The 20,263-nt window shown below is 38.4% G+C and overlaps 1 pseudogene; it reads left to right on the top strand.

The window, feature by feature from the left end:
- The first annotated feature begins 785 nt into the window (after positions 1–785).
- The window catches only part of LOC112832581 (olfactory receptor 6C6-like), a 26,011-nt pseudogene continuing 6,533 nt past the window's right edge, over positions 786–20,263 (top strand).

The following is a 20,263-nucleotide window of genomic DNA, read 5'->3' as shown; positions in this document are numbered from 1 at the left end:
AAGTCTGGTTTCTATTGCTTAGCCATGTTTTGGAGGTTCACCCATTTTACTGTGTGCATCCTTAAGTTCTTTCTTTTTTGCTAATACAATTTGGCCAAATCTACATTTAGCATATTTGACTTAGCAAATTTAGAATCTCTGGCATCCTTTCATCATAACCAGCTTTCCCTCCCCACTTCCCACACATTGGTGTTCTTATTCTCTGAGGAATCTCTCCACAAGACTGAATCATTTGTTTGGATCAATGTAATAATCAAGTACACACCATATTCTGAAATGCCAGTCCCTAAAAGCCTGTAACCTCCCATAATGTCCTATAATAAGTGTCTGCCAAAGGAAAATTAACTGGGGGCAGGGGGTTATTCTCCTATGCCTTGGTGACTCTACTTCTCAGTTCCCATTCTCCATGGCAGTTGGAATTATGGAATTACAGGAATTGTCTTTAAAGGAAAATAAGGATACATGAAGAGGAACACCATTCACCATTTTGTTGCTCTTTTTAACATCTCATCCCAACTGCTAATTAACATCTTCTACTCTCCTTTTTGATGCAGCATGTTGCAAGACTCAACCTACTTTTCTCCTTTGTGTTAGTAGCTCACTTGATCTTTTGGGGTTTATACCCACAAAGACTTGCTGTGGAGTTGTTCTTACACTCTTTTACCTCCTGTCTTTGCTAACTCTCACAAATCAGCATATTTGGTTTAAAGTTATACTGTCAGTTATGCACAGAATCACAAAATATTGTAATTATAAGAAATCATAAATTTGCAAATTCTTATAACATGGATCCTATATCGGTCAGCGTTCAAGTGAAGGTAGGATTTCTGTAAGCACTCTGGAAAGAAAGGAGATAATGGAGGAATTATAGCTTTTAAAAATAATGAAAGAGATAGGGAAGGAGAAGTTTGAGCACCAGATAGAATGTTGAAGAAACTAACACTAATGATCTCATGTTGAAGCCCTGGAGGATGGTTCAGGAAAGTTTAAGACATAGCTGTGGATGCAGTGATGGGGAGAGAGCTTGCTTACAGTGGTACCACAAAATGTTAGAAGTGGCAGAGTGCAAAATCTGAACTTTTATGTTCACTACCATGGGACATGTGCCTGGATTAAAAGTGCTGAGGTGGCATGAGGAGCAAATCACAGGAGTGTCAGGGTGCTCTGAGGATCCCCTGGGTTACAGGAAGAATGAGTAGCGCTAAGATGCTGCACTGTTCCAGGCACAGAGCCAGGAAACCAGCAGAGAGCAGTGGGTCTTGGTGCTGGCTTTCTGCTATAAACTGTGAACTGCTGCGTGATTGGGGGTCCATGTTCCTGGGATGGGCTGGCAAGCCTGGTAAGACTATCCCCCAGATGAACAGTGCTGGTCCTTCTCAGGGGCATCCCTGAAATTTGGAGTTTTAAGACTTGGTCAGGAGCCTGATGGATAAAGGCTCAGACACAGGCAGAGGGAATGCAGGGTTCAGACAGAAGCCAGGAAAACAAATAGGGTGATTGATTGCTTTTATGTGAGGGCTCACTGAAGACTAGGGGATATAAATTTTCAGCTCTGAGGCTAGAGATGAGGGTACAGCCATTTACATCCCACCTATCATTGCTGAAAGTCTTCAGGGTACAAAACAGCGACACCTTGTGGAGGCCACAGCCACATACACCAAGCCCCACCCCCTGTGCCCCGGAGATGCATTTCCCCTAAAACAAGTCAGCCTGAGAATCGTTGTAGCAGAACTGTTCCCCAGAAGACTAGCACAAATAACTAGCTCATACCAGGCTTATTAATTATAGAGTACAACAAAGCTTCAGCTCTAGGGGAAATAGGACTGAGCTTTTTTTTTTTTTACTTGTATTCTTTTATCCTTTTATTTTTGTTATTTATTCATTTTTTCTTAAGTTTTCCAATTCCTTTTTCATTTTTTATTATTAACGTTTTGAATTTTTATATAAAAACATTTCATATATAGATTTTATTTTTTGTCTACCTCTATTTTATTTTATTTTATTTTTTATTTTGGTATCCAGGTTCTTTTAACAAGCAGAACAAAACACAGCCAGAATCTAGTTTTGGGGGGTTTATTTGTTTTATGTTTCTGTGGGCTTTTTCTTTGTTTTTTTGCTTTGTTTTGGGGTTTTTTGTTTGTCTGTTTTGTTTGTTTTTGTTCTTTTTTTTCCTCTTTCCTTTTCCTTTCTTTTCTTGATAAAATAAGGAGACAGAGGAATTCAAACCAAAAAAAGAACACAAGGTAGAAATCACATCCAGGGATTTAATCAATACAGACATAAGTAAGATGTCTGGATTAGAATTTAAAACAATGATTATAAGGATACAAGCTGGGCTTGAAAAAGCACAGATGACACTAGAGAATCCCTAACTACAGAGATACAAGAACGAAAATTTAGTCAGGCCAAAATTTAAAATGCTATAACCACGATGTAAACACAAATGGACAGCATGAAAAGGAAAATGGATGAAGAAGAGGAGCAAATCAGTGATATGGAAGATAAAATTATGGAAAATGCTGATGCCAAAAAGAAGAGGGAAAGAAAGGTAATGGACCTTGAAGGTCCATTAAGGAATACAGTGACTTAGTGAAACATAATAGCATTCATACCATAGAAATCCAAGGAGATGAGGAGAGAGATAAGGGGGCAGAGGGTTTTTTGGGGAAATTATTGTTGAAAACTTCACTAATCTGGGGAAGGACACAGACATCAAAATCCAAGAAGCACAGAGAACTTCCATTAAATTCAACAGAAACCAGCCATCATCAAGGCATATCATAAATTCACAAAATACACAGATAAGGAAAGAAACCTGGAAACAACAAGGGAAAAGAGGTCCTTAACCTACAAGGGGAGATAGCTCAGGTTCTCAGCAGATCTGTCCACAGACATTTGGCAGGCCAGGAAAGAGTTGAAGGAAGTATGGGAACATGCCAAATGGGAAAAACCTGCAGCCAAGAATTTTTTATCCAGCAAGGCTTTCATTCAGAATAGAAGGAGAGATGAACAGTTTTCCAGGCAAAAACTAAAGGCATTCATAAACATTTAACCAGTCTTGCAAGAAATTTTAAGAGGGACTCTTTGAATGGAGAAAAAAATACCAAAAGCAACAAAGACTAGAAAGGACTAAAAAACATAACCAGAAATACCAACTCTACAGGTAACACAATGGTACTAAATTCATAACTCTCAATAATCACTCTGAATGTAAATGGACTAAATGCTCCACAAAAGACATAGGGTACCAGAATGGAAAAAAAAAAAAAAAAGATCCATCTTTATGCTTCCTACGAGAGACTCATTTTAGACCTAAAGACACCTGCATATTGAAAGTGAGGGGATGGAGAACCATCTCTGATGCAAATGGATGTCAGGAGAAAACTGGAATAGCCATACTTATATCAGACAAACTAGATCTTAAAATAAAAACTGTAATAATAGATGAAGATGGGCATTATATCAAAATTAAGGGATCTAACCATCAGAAAGATCTAACAATTGTAAATATTTATGTTCCCAACTTGGGAGCACCTAAATATATGTCAATTGATAACAAACACAAAGAACCTCATTGTTGATAATACAAAAATAGTAGGGGATTTTAACACCCCACTTACAACAAGGGAAAGATCATCAAAGCAGTGAATCAACAAGGAAACAATGGCTTTGAATGACACACTGGACCAGATGGACTTAACAGATATATTCAGAACATTTCATCTTAAAGCAGCAGAGTACACATTCTTCTCAAATGCACATAGAACATTCTCCAGAATAGATCACATACTGGCTGACAAATCAGCCCTCAACGAGTACAAAAAGACTGAGATCATACCATGCATATCTTCAGACCACAACACTATGAAACTGGAAGTCAACCACAAGGAAAAATTCAGAAATAACTCAATTACATGGAAGTTAAAAAACATCCTACAAAAAAATGATTGGGTTAACCAGGAAATTAAAGATGAATTTTAAAAATATATGGGGAACACCTGGGTGGCTCAGTCAGTTGAGCAACGGACTCTTGATTTTGGCTCAGGTCATCATCTCAGGATACTGGGATCAAGACCCAAGTCAGGCTCCATGCTCAGCTGGTAGTCTGCTTGAGGATTCCCCCCTCTCACTCTGCCCCTGCCCCCCTTTGAAAAAAATAAGTAAATCTTTAAAAAAAAAATACCTGGAAGCAAATGAAATTGCAAGCATGACACCCAAAATCTTTAGGGTGCAGCAAAAGCACTCCTAAGAGGGAAGTGTATTGCACTACAGGTCTACCACAAGAAGCAAGAGAAGTCTCAAATACACGATGTAAACTCACACCTAAGGAGCTAAAAAAGGAACAGGAAATAATGCCTAAAGGCAGCAGAAGAAGGGAGATAAAGTTTAGAGCAGAAATGATATAAAAACAAACAAAAAAGCCATGAAACTAAGAGCTGGTTCTTCAAAAGAATTGATAAAATTGATAAACTGCTAGCCAGACTTACCAAAAAGAAAAGAGAAAGGACCCAAATAGATAAAATCATGAATGATAAAGGAGAGATCACAACCAACACCATAGAAACACAAACAATTATAAGAGAATACTATGAAAAATTCTATGCCAACAAACTGGGTATCCTGGAAGAAATGGACAAATTCATGAAAGTGGCTGAGTTGTGTCTTCCTTTAAAACTATTTGTCCATTCCGGGGGGAGGAGCAAGATGGCAGAGGAGTAGGAGACCTAAATTTCATCTGGTCCCATGAATTCAGCTAGATAGGAATCAAACCATTCTGAACGCCTACAAACTCAACAGGAGATCGAAGAAAAGAATAGCAACAACTCTCTGAACAGAAAAGTGACCACCTTCTGGAAGATAGGACGTGTGGAGAAGTGAATCTGAGGAGATATTCGGGAAGATAGATGGCGGGGGAGGGAGCAAGTGATAGAGCAGCAGAGCACAAAATCGGAACTTTTAGAAGTCGACTCCGCTGAGGGATGTCACTCCAGTGGCTAAGTGGGGAGTGGAACCCTCTCTGGGACAGTGTGGTCTCAGGACGCTCGGGGTCACAGAGAGACCGGGGGTGCCTGAGTGTGGCAGAGCTCCCAGGTATCGGAGTGGGGAAGCCGGCTGCAGAGATGGACCCGAGGAGTGGGCTTTCAGCTCCAGGTTGTCATAAACCATGATCTGTGGCACAGTCGGGCCATTCGCCTTCCAGCAGGGACCCAACAAGGAGCAGATGTGGGGAGACTCCCCTTCCATCCCCGGAAGGAGCAGCATGGGAGCGCACCACAGGACTCTGCTGGGTTTTTGAGACCACACAAGGTTGTGTGCCAGAGATAGAAACACTCGGTCACTGGCTGGGTGAGCATGGAGTGCAGGCAGAGACCAGGGAGACGGGAGTGATTGCTTTTCTTTGGGGGCTCACTGAGGAGTGGGGCCCCAAGTTCTTGGCTCCTCCGGGGCAGAGATTGAGAAGCCGCCATTTTCACTCTCATCCTCCAAAGGTGTACAGAAAGCTTGCAGGGGACAAAACCTAAGGAGAGCAAACCCGAGATGATTACTTAGCCCAGACCTGCCAAGGGCAAGGCAATTCCGCCTCTGGCACAGACATTTGGGAACCACGTCAACAAGCCCCACCCCAAGAAGATCAGCAAGAACAGTCACCCAAGACCAAGTTTACTGATCAATGAGAACGGCAGAACTCCAGTGCTAGGGGAATACTGCACATAGAATTCATGGCTTTTTTCACATGATTCTTTAGTCTTTCAAAGTTAATTTTTTTAACTTTTTTTCTTTTTTTTTGGAATTTTTCTTTTTCCCTTTTTCAACAAAAATTTTATCAATCCCTTTTTTAAAAAATCTTTTTTATTTTTCATTTTGAGAGTCATATTCTATCCCTCCATAGTAGTTAACCTTATTTTTGAGATATATATATATATATATATGTTGTTCTCTCTTTAAAATTTTGGGATACAATTTCTTCTAACAGACCAAATGTACACTAAATCTCTAGTGTACAGCTTTCTTCTAGTCTCCTGCCTGATCACATTCTCTCCCTTTTTTTTTTAAATCCTCTTCTTTCTTTTTTCACCCAACTTCTTAACTTATTAATTCCTTTTATAAAATCTTTTATAATTTTCATCTTTACAGTCATATTCCATCCCTTCATCATATTAACCCTTATTTTTGTACATATATAAGTTTTTCTTTCTTTAAAATTTTGGGAGGCACTTTCTTCTAACAGAACAAAATACACCCCAAATCTAGTGTGTGGCACTTATCTATGCACCAACCTATTCATATGTGATCATATTCTGGTTTTTTGTTTGTTTGTTTTTATCTTTTTCTTTTTTTCCTTTTTCTTTCTTTCCCTTTCTCTTCCCCTGGTTTAGGTCTCTTCTGATTTATTTAGTGTATATTTTTCTGGGGACATTGTTACCCTGTTAGCATTTTGTTCTCTCGTTCATCTATTCTCCTCTGGACAAAATGACAAGACAGAAAAAATCACCTCAACAGAAAGAACAAGAGGCAGTACAGACTGCCTGGGACCTAATCATTACAGACATTAGTAAGATGTCAGAACTAGAGTTCAGAATGATGATTTTAAAGATACTAGCTGGGCTTGAAAAAAGCATGGAAGTTATCTGAGAAACCCTTTCTAAAGAAATAAAAGAACTAAAATCTAACCAAGTCAAAATCAAAAAGACTATTAATGAGGGGCAATCAAAAATGGAGGCTCTAACTGCTAGGATAAATGAGTCAGAAGAGAGAATTAGTGATATAGAACACCAAATGACGGAAAATAAAGAAGCTGAGAAAAAGAGAGGTAAACAACCACCGGATCACAAGGGCAGAATTTAAGAGATAAGTGAAACCATAAAATGAAACAATATTAGAATAATTGGGATCCCAGAAGAAGAAGAAAGAGAGAGAGGGGCAGAAGGTATATTGGAGCAAAATATAGCAGAGAACTTCCCTAATTTGGGGAAGGAAACAGGCATCAAAATCCAGGAGGCACAGAGAACCCCTCTCAAAATCAATAAAAATATATCAACACCCCAACATCTAATAGTAAAACTTATGAGTCTCAGAGACAAAGAGAAATCCTGAAAGCAGCTCAGGACAAGAGATCTGTAACCTACAATGGTAGAAACATTAGATTGGCAACAGACCTATCCACAGAAACCTGGCAGGCCAGAAAGGACTGGCATGATCTATTCAGAGCACTAAATGAGAAAAATATGCAGCCAAGAATGCTGTATCCAGCTAGGCTGTCATTGAAAATAGAAGGAGAAATCAAAAGCTTCCAGGACAAACAAAAACTAAAGGAATTTGCAAACATGAAACCAGCCTTCCAAGAAATATTGAAAGGGGTCTTCCAAGCAAAGAGAAAGCCTAAAAGTAAATAGACAAGAAAGATAGAGACAATATATAGTAACAATCACCTTACAGGCATACAACACACTAAATTCATATCTTTATATAGTTACCCTGAAAGAAAATGGGCTAAATGCCCCAATCGAAAAACACAGGCTATCAGATTGGATAAAAAATAAGACCCATCGATATGCTGTCTGCAAGAGACTCATTTAGGACCCAAAGACACTTCCAGATTGAAAGTGAGGGGGTGGAAAACCATTTACCATGCTAATGGACACCAAAAGAAAGCTAGGGTGGCAATCCTTATATCAGACAAATTAGATTTTAAACCAAAGACTAGAATAAGAGATGAGGAAGGACACTATATCCTACTTAAAGGGTCTATCCAACAAGAAGATTTAACAATTGTAAATATCTATGCCGCTAACATGGGAGCAGCCAGTTATATAAGCCAATCAATAACAAAAGCAAAGAAACACATTGACAACAATACAATAATAGTAGTGGACTTTAACACCTCCCTCACTGAAATGGACAGATCATCTCAGCAAAAGATCAACAAGGAAATAAAGACTTTAAATGACACACTGGACCAAATGGACTTCACAGATATATTCATCCCAAAGCAACAGAATACACATTCTTCTCTAGTGCCCATGGAACATTCTCCAGAACTGATCACATCCTAGGTCACAAATCAGGTCTCAACTGGTACCAAAAGATTGGGATCATTCCCTGCGTATTTTCGGACCACAATGCTTTGACACTAGAACTCAATCACAAGAGGAAAGCTGGAAAGAACTCAAATACATGGAGGCTAAAGAGCATCCTACTAAAGAAGGAATGGATCAACCAGGAAATTAAAGAAGAATTTAAAAAATTCATGGAAACCAATGAAAATGAAAACACGACTGTTCCAAATCTTTGGGATACAGCAAAGGCAGTCCTAAGAGGAAAGTATATAGCAACACAAGCCTTTCTCAAGAAACAAGAAAGGTCTCAAATACACAACCTAACCCTACACCTAAAGGAGCTGGAGAAAGAACAGCAAAGAAAGCCTAAACCCAGCAGGAGAAGAGAAATAATAAAGATCAGAGCAGAAATCAATGAAATAGAAAACAAAAGAACAGTAGAACAGATCAATGAAACTAGGAGTTGGTCTTTGAAAGAATTAACAAGATCGATAAACCCCTGGCTGGACTTACCAAAAGAAAAGAAAAGGACCCAAATAAATAAAATCATGAATGATAGAGGAGAGATGACAACCAACACCAAAGAAACACAAACAATTATAAGAACATATTACGAGCAATGATATGCCAGCAAATTAGATAATCTGGAAGAAATGGATGCATTCCTAGAGATGTATCAACTACCAAAACTGAACCAGGAAGAAATAGAAAACCTGAACAGACCTATAACCACTAAGGAAATGGAAGCAGTCATCAAAAATCTCCCAACAAACAAGAGCCCAGGGTTGGATGGCTTCCCAGGGGAATTCTACCAAACATTTAAAGAAGAATTAATACTTGTTCTTCTGAAACTGTTCCAAAAATTAGAAATAGAATAAAACTTCCAAACTCATTCAATGAGGCCACCATTACCTTGATCCCAAAACCAGACAAAGACCCCATGAAAAAGGAGAATTACAGACCAATATCCCTGATGAACATGGATGCAAAAATTCTCACCAAAATATTAGCCAATGGGATCCAACAGTACATTAAAGGGATTATTCACCACGACCAAGTGGGATTTATTCCTGGGCTGCAAGGTTGGTTCAACATCCTCAAATCAATCAATGTGATACAATACATTAAGAAAAGAAAGAACAGGAACCACATGATCCACTCAAGAGATGCAGAAAAAGCATTTGACAAAGTACAACATCCTTTCTTGATCAAAACTCTTCAGAGTATAGGGATAGAGGGTACGTAGCTCAATATCATAAAAGCCATCTATGAAAAAACCACAGCTAATATCATTCTCAATGGGCAAAGGCTGAGAGCTTTCCCCCTAAGGTCAGGAACGCGGCAGGGATGTCCACTCTCACCACTGCTATTCAACATAGTATTAGAAGGCCTAGCCACAGCAATCAGACAACAAAAAGAGATAAAAGGCATCCGAATCAGCAAAGAAGTGAAACTCTCACTCTTTGCAGATGATATGATACTTTATGTGGAAAACCCAAAAGACTCCACCCCAAAACTGGTAGAGCTCATATAGGAATTCAGTAATGTGGCAGGATATAAAATCAATGCACAGAAATCAGTGGCATTCCTATACACCAACCACAAGACAGAAGAAAGAGAAATTAAGGAGTCTATCCCATTTACAATTGCACCCAAAACCATAAGATACCTACGAATAAATCTAATCAAAGAGGCAAAGAATCTGTACTCAGAAAACTATAAAATACTTAGGAAAGAAATTGAGGAAGACACAAAGAAATGGAAAAACGTTCCATGCTCATGGTTTGAAAGAACAAATTTTGTGAAGATGTCAATGCTACCTAGAGCAATCTACACATTCAGTGCACTCCCTATCAAAATACCATCAACTGGGCGCCTGGGTGGCTCAGTTGGTTGAGCGACTGCCTTTGGCTCAGGTCATGGTCCTGGAGTCCCGGGATCGAGTCCCGCATCCGGCTCCCTGCTCAGCGGGGAGTCTGCTTCTCCCTCTGACCCTCTTCCCTCTCGTGCTCTCTCTCATTCTCTCTCTCTCAAATAAATGGGTAAAATCTTAAAAAAAAAAAAAAACAAGATACCATCAACTTTTTTCAAAGAAATGGAACAAATAATCCTAAAATTTGTATGGAACCAGAAAAGACCCCGAATAGCCAGAGGAATGTTGAAAAAGAAAAGCAAAGCTGGCAGCATCACAATTCCGGACTTCCAGCTCTATTACAAAGCTGTCATCATCAAGACAGTATGGTACTGGCACAAAAACTAACACATAGATCAATGGAACAGAATAGAGAGCCCAGAAATGGACCCTCAACTCTATGGTCAACTCATCTTTGACAAAGCAGGAAAGAATGTCCAATGGAAAAAAAACAGTCTCTTCAACAAGTGGTGTTGAGAAAATTGGACAGCCACATGCAGAAGAATGAAACTGGACCATGTCCTTACACCACACACAAAAATAGACTCCAAATGGTTGAAAGACCTAAACATGAGACAGGAGTCCATCAAAATCCTAAAGGAGAACACAGGCAGCAACCTCTTCGACCTCAGTCACAGCAACTTCTTCCTAGAAACATCGCCAAAGGCAAGGGAAGCAAGGGCAAAAATGAACCACTGGGACTTCATCAAGATAAAAAGGTTTGCCCAGAAACAGTCAACAAAACCAAAAGACAACCAACAGAATGGGAGAAGATATTTGCAAATGACATATCAGATAAAGGGCTAGTATCCAAAATCTATAAAGAACTTATCAAACTCAACACCGAAAGACATTTTCCAAAGAAGACTAGAGTACTTCTTGAAGTTCGGGTCAGAACAATGTTTATGGTTGTAGAAAGCTTGCATGGCATCAAGCCTGCATTTTCTCCATGTGAGAGGTTTTTACATAACAAACACAAGGGTGAACTCATGACAAAAACCTCAAGTAGATTATGAATGCACTGCCTCTCACATTTTAAATAAATTAAGAAAATCTGGGGTTATATTTATGACGACTCATTAGACATATCAAAAAGTAAGTATGTTCCCTACTTGTCAATGAATGTGTTTATCTCTGCCCCATTCCAAAGTTTATTTTGTGAAATAAATTACAGAAGTCTCCAAGTTATCACATCAGTATTTTTAGGATTGCTAATTTTATAATTTAACATTTCAAAATACACTAACAATATCTGCCTTTTGATCTGCCAGTTTTGCTGGTGTCTTATAATAAATATGTGTCTATTACTAAAGGAAAAGAATGCCGATTGTCAGAAAAAAAACAAAAGAAAAAAAGAGGCACAATACAAATTTGACACTTATCCCCTACATACTTGCCCAGTTTATCCAACAGGAAGAAAATAATACAGCAAATATTATTAAGAACTTATAGCATAGACAAAATGCTGGTTGCTAAGAATAAAGAGAGAACATGATGGATAAATGTCATATAGATTACATTTTAGCAATTTGTGCTTTTTACACAATTAATTGTACAGATAATTTTATTGATTCTATGTTTTAGTCTTTAGAAAGAAGACAATGAGATATTTTGTCATCAAAAACCTCTCTTATTATAGGGCACCTAGATGGCTCAGATGGTTAAACATCTGCCTTCAGCTCCAGTCATGATCCCGGGCTCCTGAGAGTTAGCCCTGGGTTGGGCTCTCAGCTCATCAGGGAGTCTGCTTCTCCCTCTCCCCACTGCTCCTGCTCTCTGTTTGTCTCTTTCTCTCAAATGAATAAATTAAATCTTTAAAAAAAAATACCTCCTTTATGAATTCCTTCTTGTCCTCAGAGAAGTTTGATAGTAAAAAGGCAAAGAGAACATAGTGGAAAAAGAAAAGAAAAAAAACAGAAAAAAGTCAGTTGCTATTTTAAATACAAAATATAAAAATGATATAAATGGATCAGTATGCTGTAAGAATTACAGTATTGATATAGCTCTGTCTCTATGAGTATTAGTACCTCTGGCTTCTGTTTTCTTTCCCACAAAAAAAGAACTTTACTCTTACTTATAACCAAGGCAATTCTAGTCTTATATTTCTAAGAAAGGAAACACACTTATTTCTTCTGGTCACATTTAAAAGAATATATATTAAGAATAACAATGATCATAGCTCTTATTAAGTTCAGGAATTGTGACTGGGTCTTCAGCTTCCACCAAAATTTAGGAAGTAGGAAGACAATGAAGTTTGTAAATGGCATCAAAGTTAGAACTCAGAATTAGGCATTTCAGTCCTAAGAGTACACAATCTCAGAAACTGGAAAACCATGTCTCAATATCTAAATTACAAACATGATAACAATTGTTGCAGAAACATATTTCCCTTGCCTTTGGAGACATCCAGAAAAATGTTGTTATGTTCAATTTCAGAGAGATTACTGCCTGTGCTCTCTTCCAGGATTTTTATGCTTTTCATATCTCACACTTAGGTCTTTAATCCATTTTGAGTTTAGTTTTGTGTATAGTGTACGAGAGTGGTATAATTTCATTCTTCTGAAAGTAACTGACTGGTTTTCCCAACATCATTTGTTGAGGAGACATAAATATATACATATATAGCTACCCCAGTAAAACCAAAATAGTAGAATTAAAATAAATCTTTACTTATGGATTTTTGAACTGTAGATCATAATCTAGGATTTCAGCATTTTCAAAGATTTTCTATGTCTTGAACAGAATGTTATAATATTAAATATAATAAAAAACATTTTCATACATTTATATCATGTTTCATTTTTAATAGAAATATATGTATATTAGGCCATATTTTTTCATTTCTTTTTATCTTAACTATGGGCCTTGATTTGAATATGTTTGAAAATTATTATCTAAATACTTCTGTACAGTTCGTTAATGGAGTGGATCTTAAAAGATATTTGAAGCATGAATGATTTCAGGGATAATAGATAATTAAACCATTGATTACATTTTTCCATGATCATTTATATGTATACTGTTTATATTTTGAGAAAATAGATCTAATGATCCAGGAACATTATCTAATTTTAGAAATTAAAAAAAAGAAACAGAAGAAGAATACAAGATACACATATTGATACAATTTAATAAGATTAAAACCTAAGGCTCTCAATGTTTTTTTTTCTTTCCAACCCTGTTATGGGTCAACCTGAATGACTTTGCTTTAAACATACTTCCAAGTTAAGCCATTATTTTATCATTAAGCCATTCTAAGATGCTTTAGTTATATATTTTTATAAGTCTGTCTACTATTAGTTATTTACCATAGAAAATATTAATATTATTATTCATTTTGCACAGTAGAAGAGATAGGTCAGTGAAACTAAAATCAGTTTGAGAGATGTACAGCTAAAAAGATTAGTGAAAATTTAAACTCAGGAAGGATTAGTATTCATTACTCCAGCTGAAAATCTTGACATCTTCTAAACCTGTCTTAAGTCTAATCTCTGGACAGTCTTGAGATGTGGTAGAGGACATTTCTTTACATTCTGAGCACTCTGAAAACAAACTAAGAATATTAACAGTATTATTTTACCCTGCTTGCAATCATCCTTACCTAAAGCTCCTGTAATCTTCTGCTTTTTAATATCTTCTTGCCTTAAAATGACTAAGGTTGTACCAAACTTGCTGGTTGGTTTGTCCATGAATTTAGCAGGTTTAAATTAATTTTTCCAAAATAAATTAGAATGGGTATGGACTTCTCCGTCTGATTATGGTCACAGTCTTACTTGTGTTCATTTATCAATTTAGTCTTCCAGAATATAAATAAATGCCCATGATTGAAAGATTCTTATTTGTTATTTATTCAAAAGAATCTATGGAAACTCCCATGCTTTGTCTAAAGAAACATCTCAACTTTTGGTCAATTAAAAAATAATATAAGATCCTTTCACCACTAAAAATGTTTGTCATTATTGTACTATGAAAAAAAACATATTATTATTAAATTGAACATTATTTAAGGTTAAGTGATCATGGCATTAACCTATGATTAGAGTCTCTAAAAGGTACAGATAATTCTCCTGTAATAATAAGTTCTTTGCAGAAATTTTTTTTCTAAGTATCTCAAATGGAATTTCCTAATTGTGGACTCTATTTCTCATTTTTAGTGCTCTTTTTTCCAGGATGGCATAATCAGATTTTCAGGTTGTCTAACAAATCTCTATTTATTTATTTTTAATTAGTTGGCCATAATTTGAAGTTTTTAGTAACAAATGCACTCTTATTTATTAGGACTTTTAAATTATTTATGATATTATTGACTAAAAGCTGAATTAGTGTTTCCATTGAGATAACCTTCCTGGAAATATTCTATTCCTACTACATGTCTCCCTTCTTGTTTCGTAATCTGAATTTTAAAAAGCATCAACTTTTGCCTACATTTAGCTATTATTACCATCACTACTTTTTTACTTTCCATTCTCTCCCCAACCCTGTTTCATTGGTTTAAAACACAACTCAATAACCTGTGTCTTTCAAACTCAGCTTTCCAAAGACATGAAACTTCTTTTTTTTTTAAGATTTTATTTATTTATTTGCCAGAGAGAGAGAGTGCAAGCTAGGGGGAGTGGCAGGCAGAGGGAGAAGCAGGTGCCCCACTTAGCAAGGAGCCAGATGCAGGACTGGATCCCAGGACCCCTGGGATCATGACCTGAGCCCAAGGCAGACACTTAACTGACTGAGTTACCTAGGCATCCCTGAAAGTTCTTTAAAAAAAAAAAAAAGAAAAGTTTGGAAAATTAGGGCTTATGAAATGAGAATTAAAATAATTGAAATGCAATTTTATGTATACGTTAAATCACCAATTGATGTAGTCAAGGGGTTGATGTGTCAACAGGAAAATACTTCTCAATGAATTGTTTTGAATACACTGTAGAAAAGCAAGATAATATAAATAACAAAGAGTTCACAAAACATTGTACATAGAAGATGTTCTGACATATATTTGATTGGCTATTCAGAAGGAGAAATTACCTAGAACAGGGAAAATTTTTTTATTAAGACAATGTGGTTCAAGAGGCAAGAAAGATGCCAGAGTAGGAGGATTCTAAAGTCACCTCATCCCATGAATACAACTAGATAACACTGATATCATGTAAATAATCCAGAATGACCCCAAGTCTGGCAGAACAAACTCCAAAACTAAAGGTAGAGAAGAAGCCACATGGAAGAGAGTAGGAAAGGCAAAGACAGGTTCGGGGAGCTAAACAGACCCTGGGACCCATAGGTGGGAAGAAAGGAAAGAAATAGACTATCACGCCAGGGAGCCCGGAAGTGGAAGAGGAATCCCTATAACATTTGGCTATGAAAACCAGAGGAGCTGAATTTCTTGAGTTCTTACAACCTGAAATTTTAAAAATCAGTGGCTCAGCAGCAGGAGAACCTGGAGGGCAATAGAAAGCTGAGTCCCTATCCTTAAAGAGACAGCACAACTAGTCCTGCAGAGAAGCAGCAGTTAGAAAAATTGCCTGGGGTGGGGGGTAGTTAGGATGGCAGAGAAGTAGGGGGATCTGGGCTTTCCTCATGCCTGGAACACAGGTGCATTGAGGTCAGATCACTTGGAACACCCACAAAAATGATCTGAGGATTGGAAGAAAGATTTCCATGGTTGAAGGGAGACAGCATGGCAGGTATGAGGTGCGTGGAAGAGAATTGGGAGAGAGAAAATCTGCCATGCTACAAAGGGGAAGGAAACCTTTCCATGCGGACAGAAAAGAGAGAGAGGGAGAGGGGGGTTGAAAGAGTGCAGCGTTGTGGTTTCACAAGAAGAAACCTCTCAGACCACAGACTGGGGAGCTGGGAGAACTGAATGACACAGGTTTTTTGCAACCGGTGAGCATATCTCAAATTCTGAGTTCCTGGAAGTGCTAGATTTTCACCAGAGCAGAGTTGTATCCTCTGCTCCTGGAGATAAGGACGGATCTGGCCAGGGAGGGTGCACAGAGTGGTGTAGGGATCTCAAGTGTCGCACTGGGAGAGATCATTCCCTTTCCTGGAGTTCATTTGGAAGAAGGTATATGTCCTCTCCAAGGACAAAAGACCCTTCAGTGCCAGCAAATGGACTTTCATCTGCAAGGGACTAAGGTGTGCTGAAGGGGGATAACCTGGTTGTTGATTTTTGAGGTGTCACAGCATAGAATCTGTGAACCGACCAGCCAGGGGACTGGTTTGCTGGGACAAAGAGCACTAGTCAGAGCCCAGTGAGCCTCTAATCCAGGAGAGGGAGCAGATGGGAGCAGTTTGGGCTCCTTTAAGATTTGGAGGTTTGAATCCCTTCCCTGCCAAAGACAAAGGCAGGAGAGCTGGGTGCTGGTCCAATGATGGCCCTCGCTTTAGTGTGAGGGCTTCCTGAACAGAGGGGGTTTGAGATCCCCTGCCTAGGACTAGACAGTGGAGTGTCACCATTTTAACCCTGCTACCACACTGTTGCACATCAGAGAGCAACACAGAGGCCCCCATTGGAAGTGGAAGCCACTTACATCAAACCCTGCCGCCCTGTGCTTGGCAAGTCCTTTCTTTACTGGGGCAGGATTGACAGCACAGTAGGCCTTTCTCCCAAAAGAGCAATACAGGCAGGAAGTTGCATTCACGCTTACTGATCTACAGTATCCTACACCATCCCCTTCAGTTCATGTGGAAATAGGACCAGGCAGTATATTTTTTCTTCTACCTTATTCTTTTTTCTTTCTCTCTTTAGAATCAGATTTAAATTTTTTGTTTGTTTCTCATTTGTTTTTTCATTTCCTTTTCTCTCTTTAATTTTTTTTTTGGAATCAGGCTTTTTTGTTGTTGTTCCTTTTTCTTTTTTTCTTTCTTTCTTTTTCTCTGGAATCAAGCTGTAGGGTTTTGTTTTGTTTTGTTTTTGTTTTGCTTTGTTTTTTGTTTTTTTGTGGGGTTTTTTTTTTTTTTTGGTGGTGGTGGTGGTGGTTGTTGTTGTTCCTTTTCCTTTTATTTTTGGAGCAAGCTTTCTCTCTTCTTCTCCCCCCCCTTTTTTTCTTTTCTTTCTTCCTTTTTTTCTCAAGCTTTTTTCAATGAACAAATCAGAGCTTATCTAGATAAAGGTCCAAGCACTCCCCACTCCCAGAATGGAGGAACTCTGCAGAGGACTGACCAGTGGGAAAGAACAGTCAAAATTCAACAGCTGAGTACACAGCATACACCAGAAACACTTCCTGAAGTGCCGGGCCCTGGACACTCTATGACCTCTTCTTAATTTAGTATTACCCTGAGGTACAGGAAACGTAACAACCTTTCATAACATGCAAAAGATAGAAACTTAGCCAAGATGAGAAGATGGAAGAATTCTCCCCAAAAGAAAGGTCAGAAAGATATCACAACCCGAGACTTGCTCAAAGCAGATATAAACAATATCTCAGAACAAGAATTTTGATCAACGGTTATAAGACTATTAGCTGGACTTGAAAAGAGCATAGAAGACACCAGAGAAACCCTTGATGCAGAGATAAAAGACCTAAAAACTAGCCAGGCTGAAATAAAAAATACTAAAGCAGAGATTCAAACAGACTGGATATAATCACTATGAGAACTGAAGAAGCAGAAGAGAGTATAGGTGATATAGAAGATAAAATTATGGAAAATAATGAAGCTGAAAAGGGGGAAAGAAAACTATTAGACCATGACAGTAGACTTAGGGAACTGAGCAATTTCATGAACCAAAATAATATGCATAGCATAGCAGTACCAGAAGAAATACAGTGGGAAAAGAGGCAGAAGGTTTATTTGAACAAATTATAGCTGAGAACTTCCCTAATCTGGAAAAAGAAACAGGCATTCAACCCCAAAAGAGACACTGAGAACTCCCCTCAAAATGAACAAGAACAGATCAACACAATGACATAACATAGTGAAACATGCAAAATACAAAGATAAAGAGAGAATTCTGAAAGCAGTAAGGGAGAAAAGGTCCTTAACCTATAAGAGTAGACACATAAAGCTGGCAGCAGACCTGTCCACAGAGACCTGGCAGGCCAGAAAGGATGGGCATGATATATTCAACATGCTAAATAAAAAAAAATAAACAGCCAAGAATACTTTATCCAGCAAGACTATCATTCAGAATAGGAGAGATAAAGAGTTTGCAAGACAAACAAAAACTAAAGGAGTTCATGACCACTAAACCAGCCCTTCAAGAAATATTAAAGGAGAGCATTTGAGCAGAGAGAGACCAAAAGTAACAAAGATTAGAAAGGAACAGAGACATCTAAGGAACAGCAACTTTACAGGTCATACATTGGCACTCACCTCATATCTTTCAATAATTACTCTGATTGAAAATGGACTGATGCTCCAATCAAAAGACATAAGGTATCAGAATGGATTAAAAAAAAAACCCATCAATATGCTGCTTACAAGAAAAGTACCTGGGGCACATGTGAAGTTTTATTTACTAATCTGAGAGCACATTCTGGAGGGACAGAGATCCCTGGGAGACTCTCTAGGAACAAAGGAGGTGACAGGCACAATTTCTCTCCCTCACCCCCCAGCATAAACACAAGGCCACCTGTGGGAACCAGTGCAGTGCCAACATTCACTACATAACTTGCTTACACAATGCCCACCTTGACCATCCTTCCATCTTCAATGGGTCTGCTCTATTCAATCATAGTTGCTCGGTCCTGGTGCTGCAAGTGCCATTCCCCAGACTACCACTGCAAACCCTGCCAACACTGCATCTCTGGATCTGTGCACTTTGCACAGCCTCAGTCCTAGTGGTGCTGGTGGGCCCAGTCCCATGGAAGACTTGCACAGACCTTGCTAAACTCCTCCCTCACCAACCCAGTCCCAGTGAGGGCAACATGTCCCCTCTCACTAGCAAGCAAATTTCCAGGCATTCTGTGCTCCTTTCCTCCAATTTGTTCTTGGCCAGAGCCCATTCATATCAGGCACAAACCAGGCAGGGTGCAAGCAGCCCTGACAGGGGCCAGCACCACTCCAAAGTGCCTTGGAGACAAGGGAAGATAAGCACACATCAGTCAGACTGCAGCACTAGCAGTGGGCTGGGGAAAGACAGTTGGACTGATTGCAACTCTACCCACCAATGAAAGCTTCTCAGGGGACAGCACAGAGAAAATGCCATGCAGTTTGGTGCTCCTGCATCTCTGGAAAACACCTAGTCTGATTAAACTCAGCCCAAGGCAGCCCCAGATTGATCCACTAACACCACAGGGACACAACACTGCCCACAAGAGGCAAAGAGAGCTACTAAGATGATTGGAATGAAGGAAAAAGTGGCCAACATACAACAGCAAGGCACACGGAGCACAGATAGGAGACATCCCTCAAGTGCCAGGTTCTGGTGAACAGGGGACACTCCCCTGCAGGGCATTCAGGAACTCTTCTTCATAAACCTATTACTTACAAAAGTGGGAGATGTAGCTGACTTTCCTAAAACAAACAGCAACAACAACAAATAAAAACAGAAACAAAGAGTTAGAAAAAATGATAAGACAGAGGAAATTTTTGCAGATGAAAGAACAGGACAAAACCACAGCACAAGACCTAAGTGAAATGGAGATAAGTAATATGCCTGATATAGAATTTCAAGTTATGATCATAAAGAACCCCACTGGACTTGAGAAAAGAGTGGAGGACCTCAGTGAGACCCTTGACAAAAACATAAAAAGGAAACCATCAGAGATGAAGAACATGATAAATGAAATTTAAACACATGAGATGGAATAAAAAGACAAGAGGAAGTGCAACAACAAATTGGCAACCTGAAGGACAGAGTAATGGAAAGTAATCAAGCTGAGCAGATGAGAGGAAAAAAATATGAAAAATGAGAAAAGACTTAGGGAACTCAGTGACTCCATCAGTTGTAGTAACATTTGCAGTATAGGGAACTCAGGAGAAGAGAGAAAAGGGGACAGAAAATTTATTTGTTGAAATAATAGCTGAAATCCTGAAATTCCTGAATCCGGGGCAGGAAACAGAAATCCAGATCCAAGTGACACAGAGAAGCCCCAACAAAATCAACCCAAGGAGGTCCACTCCAAGACATATACTAAATAAAATCACAAATAAATAAATTAAATCTTTTTTTAAAAAAAAGAGTGATGTTTAGAGCAATATAGGGCTACTTCAGAAGAAAGAAAAATTTCAAACAACCTAACATTACATGTAAGGAAACCAGAAAAAGAAGAATATAAAACACAAACTCTGTGGAAGGAAGGAAATAATAAAAATTAGAGCAGAAAAAAAATATAAATAAATAAATAAATAAATAAAT

This window comes from Callorhinus ursinus, unplaced genomic scaffold (genome assembly GCF_003265705.2).
Source record: "Callorhinus ursinus isolate GAN/ISIS: 27379988/994484 unplaced genomic scaffold, GSC_fseal_2.0 scaffold44, whole genome shotgun sequence".
Lineage (NCBI taxonomy): Eukaryota > Metazoa > Chordata > Mammalia > Carnivora > Otariidae > Callorhinus > Callorhinus ursinus.
Note: the sequence above shows the minus strand (reverse complement) of the source record. Positions and strands in the feature narration are given on the sequence as shown.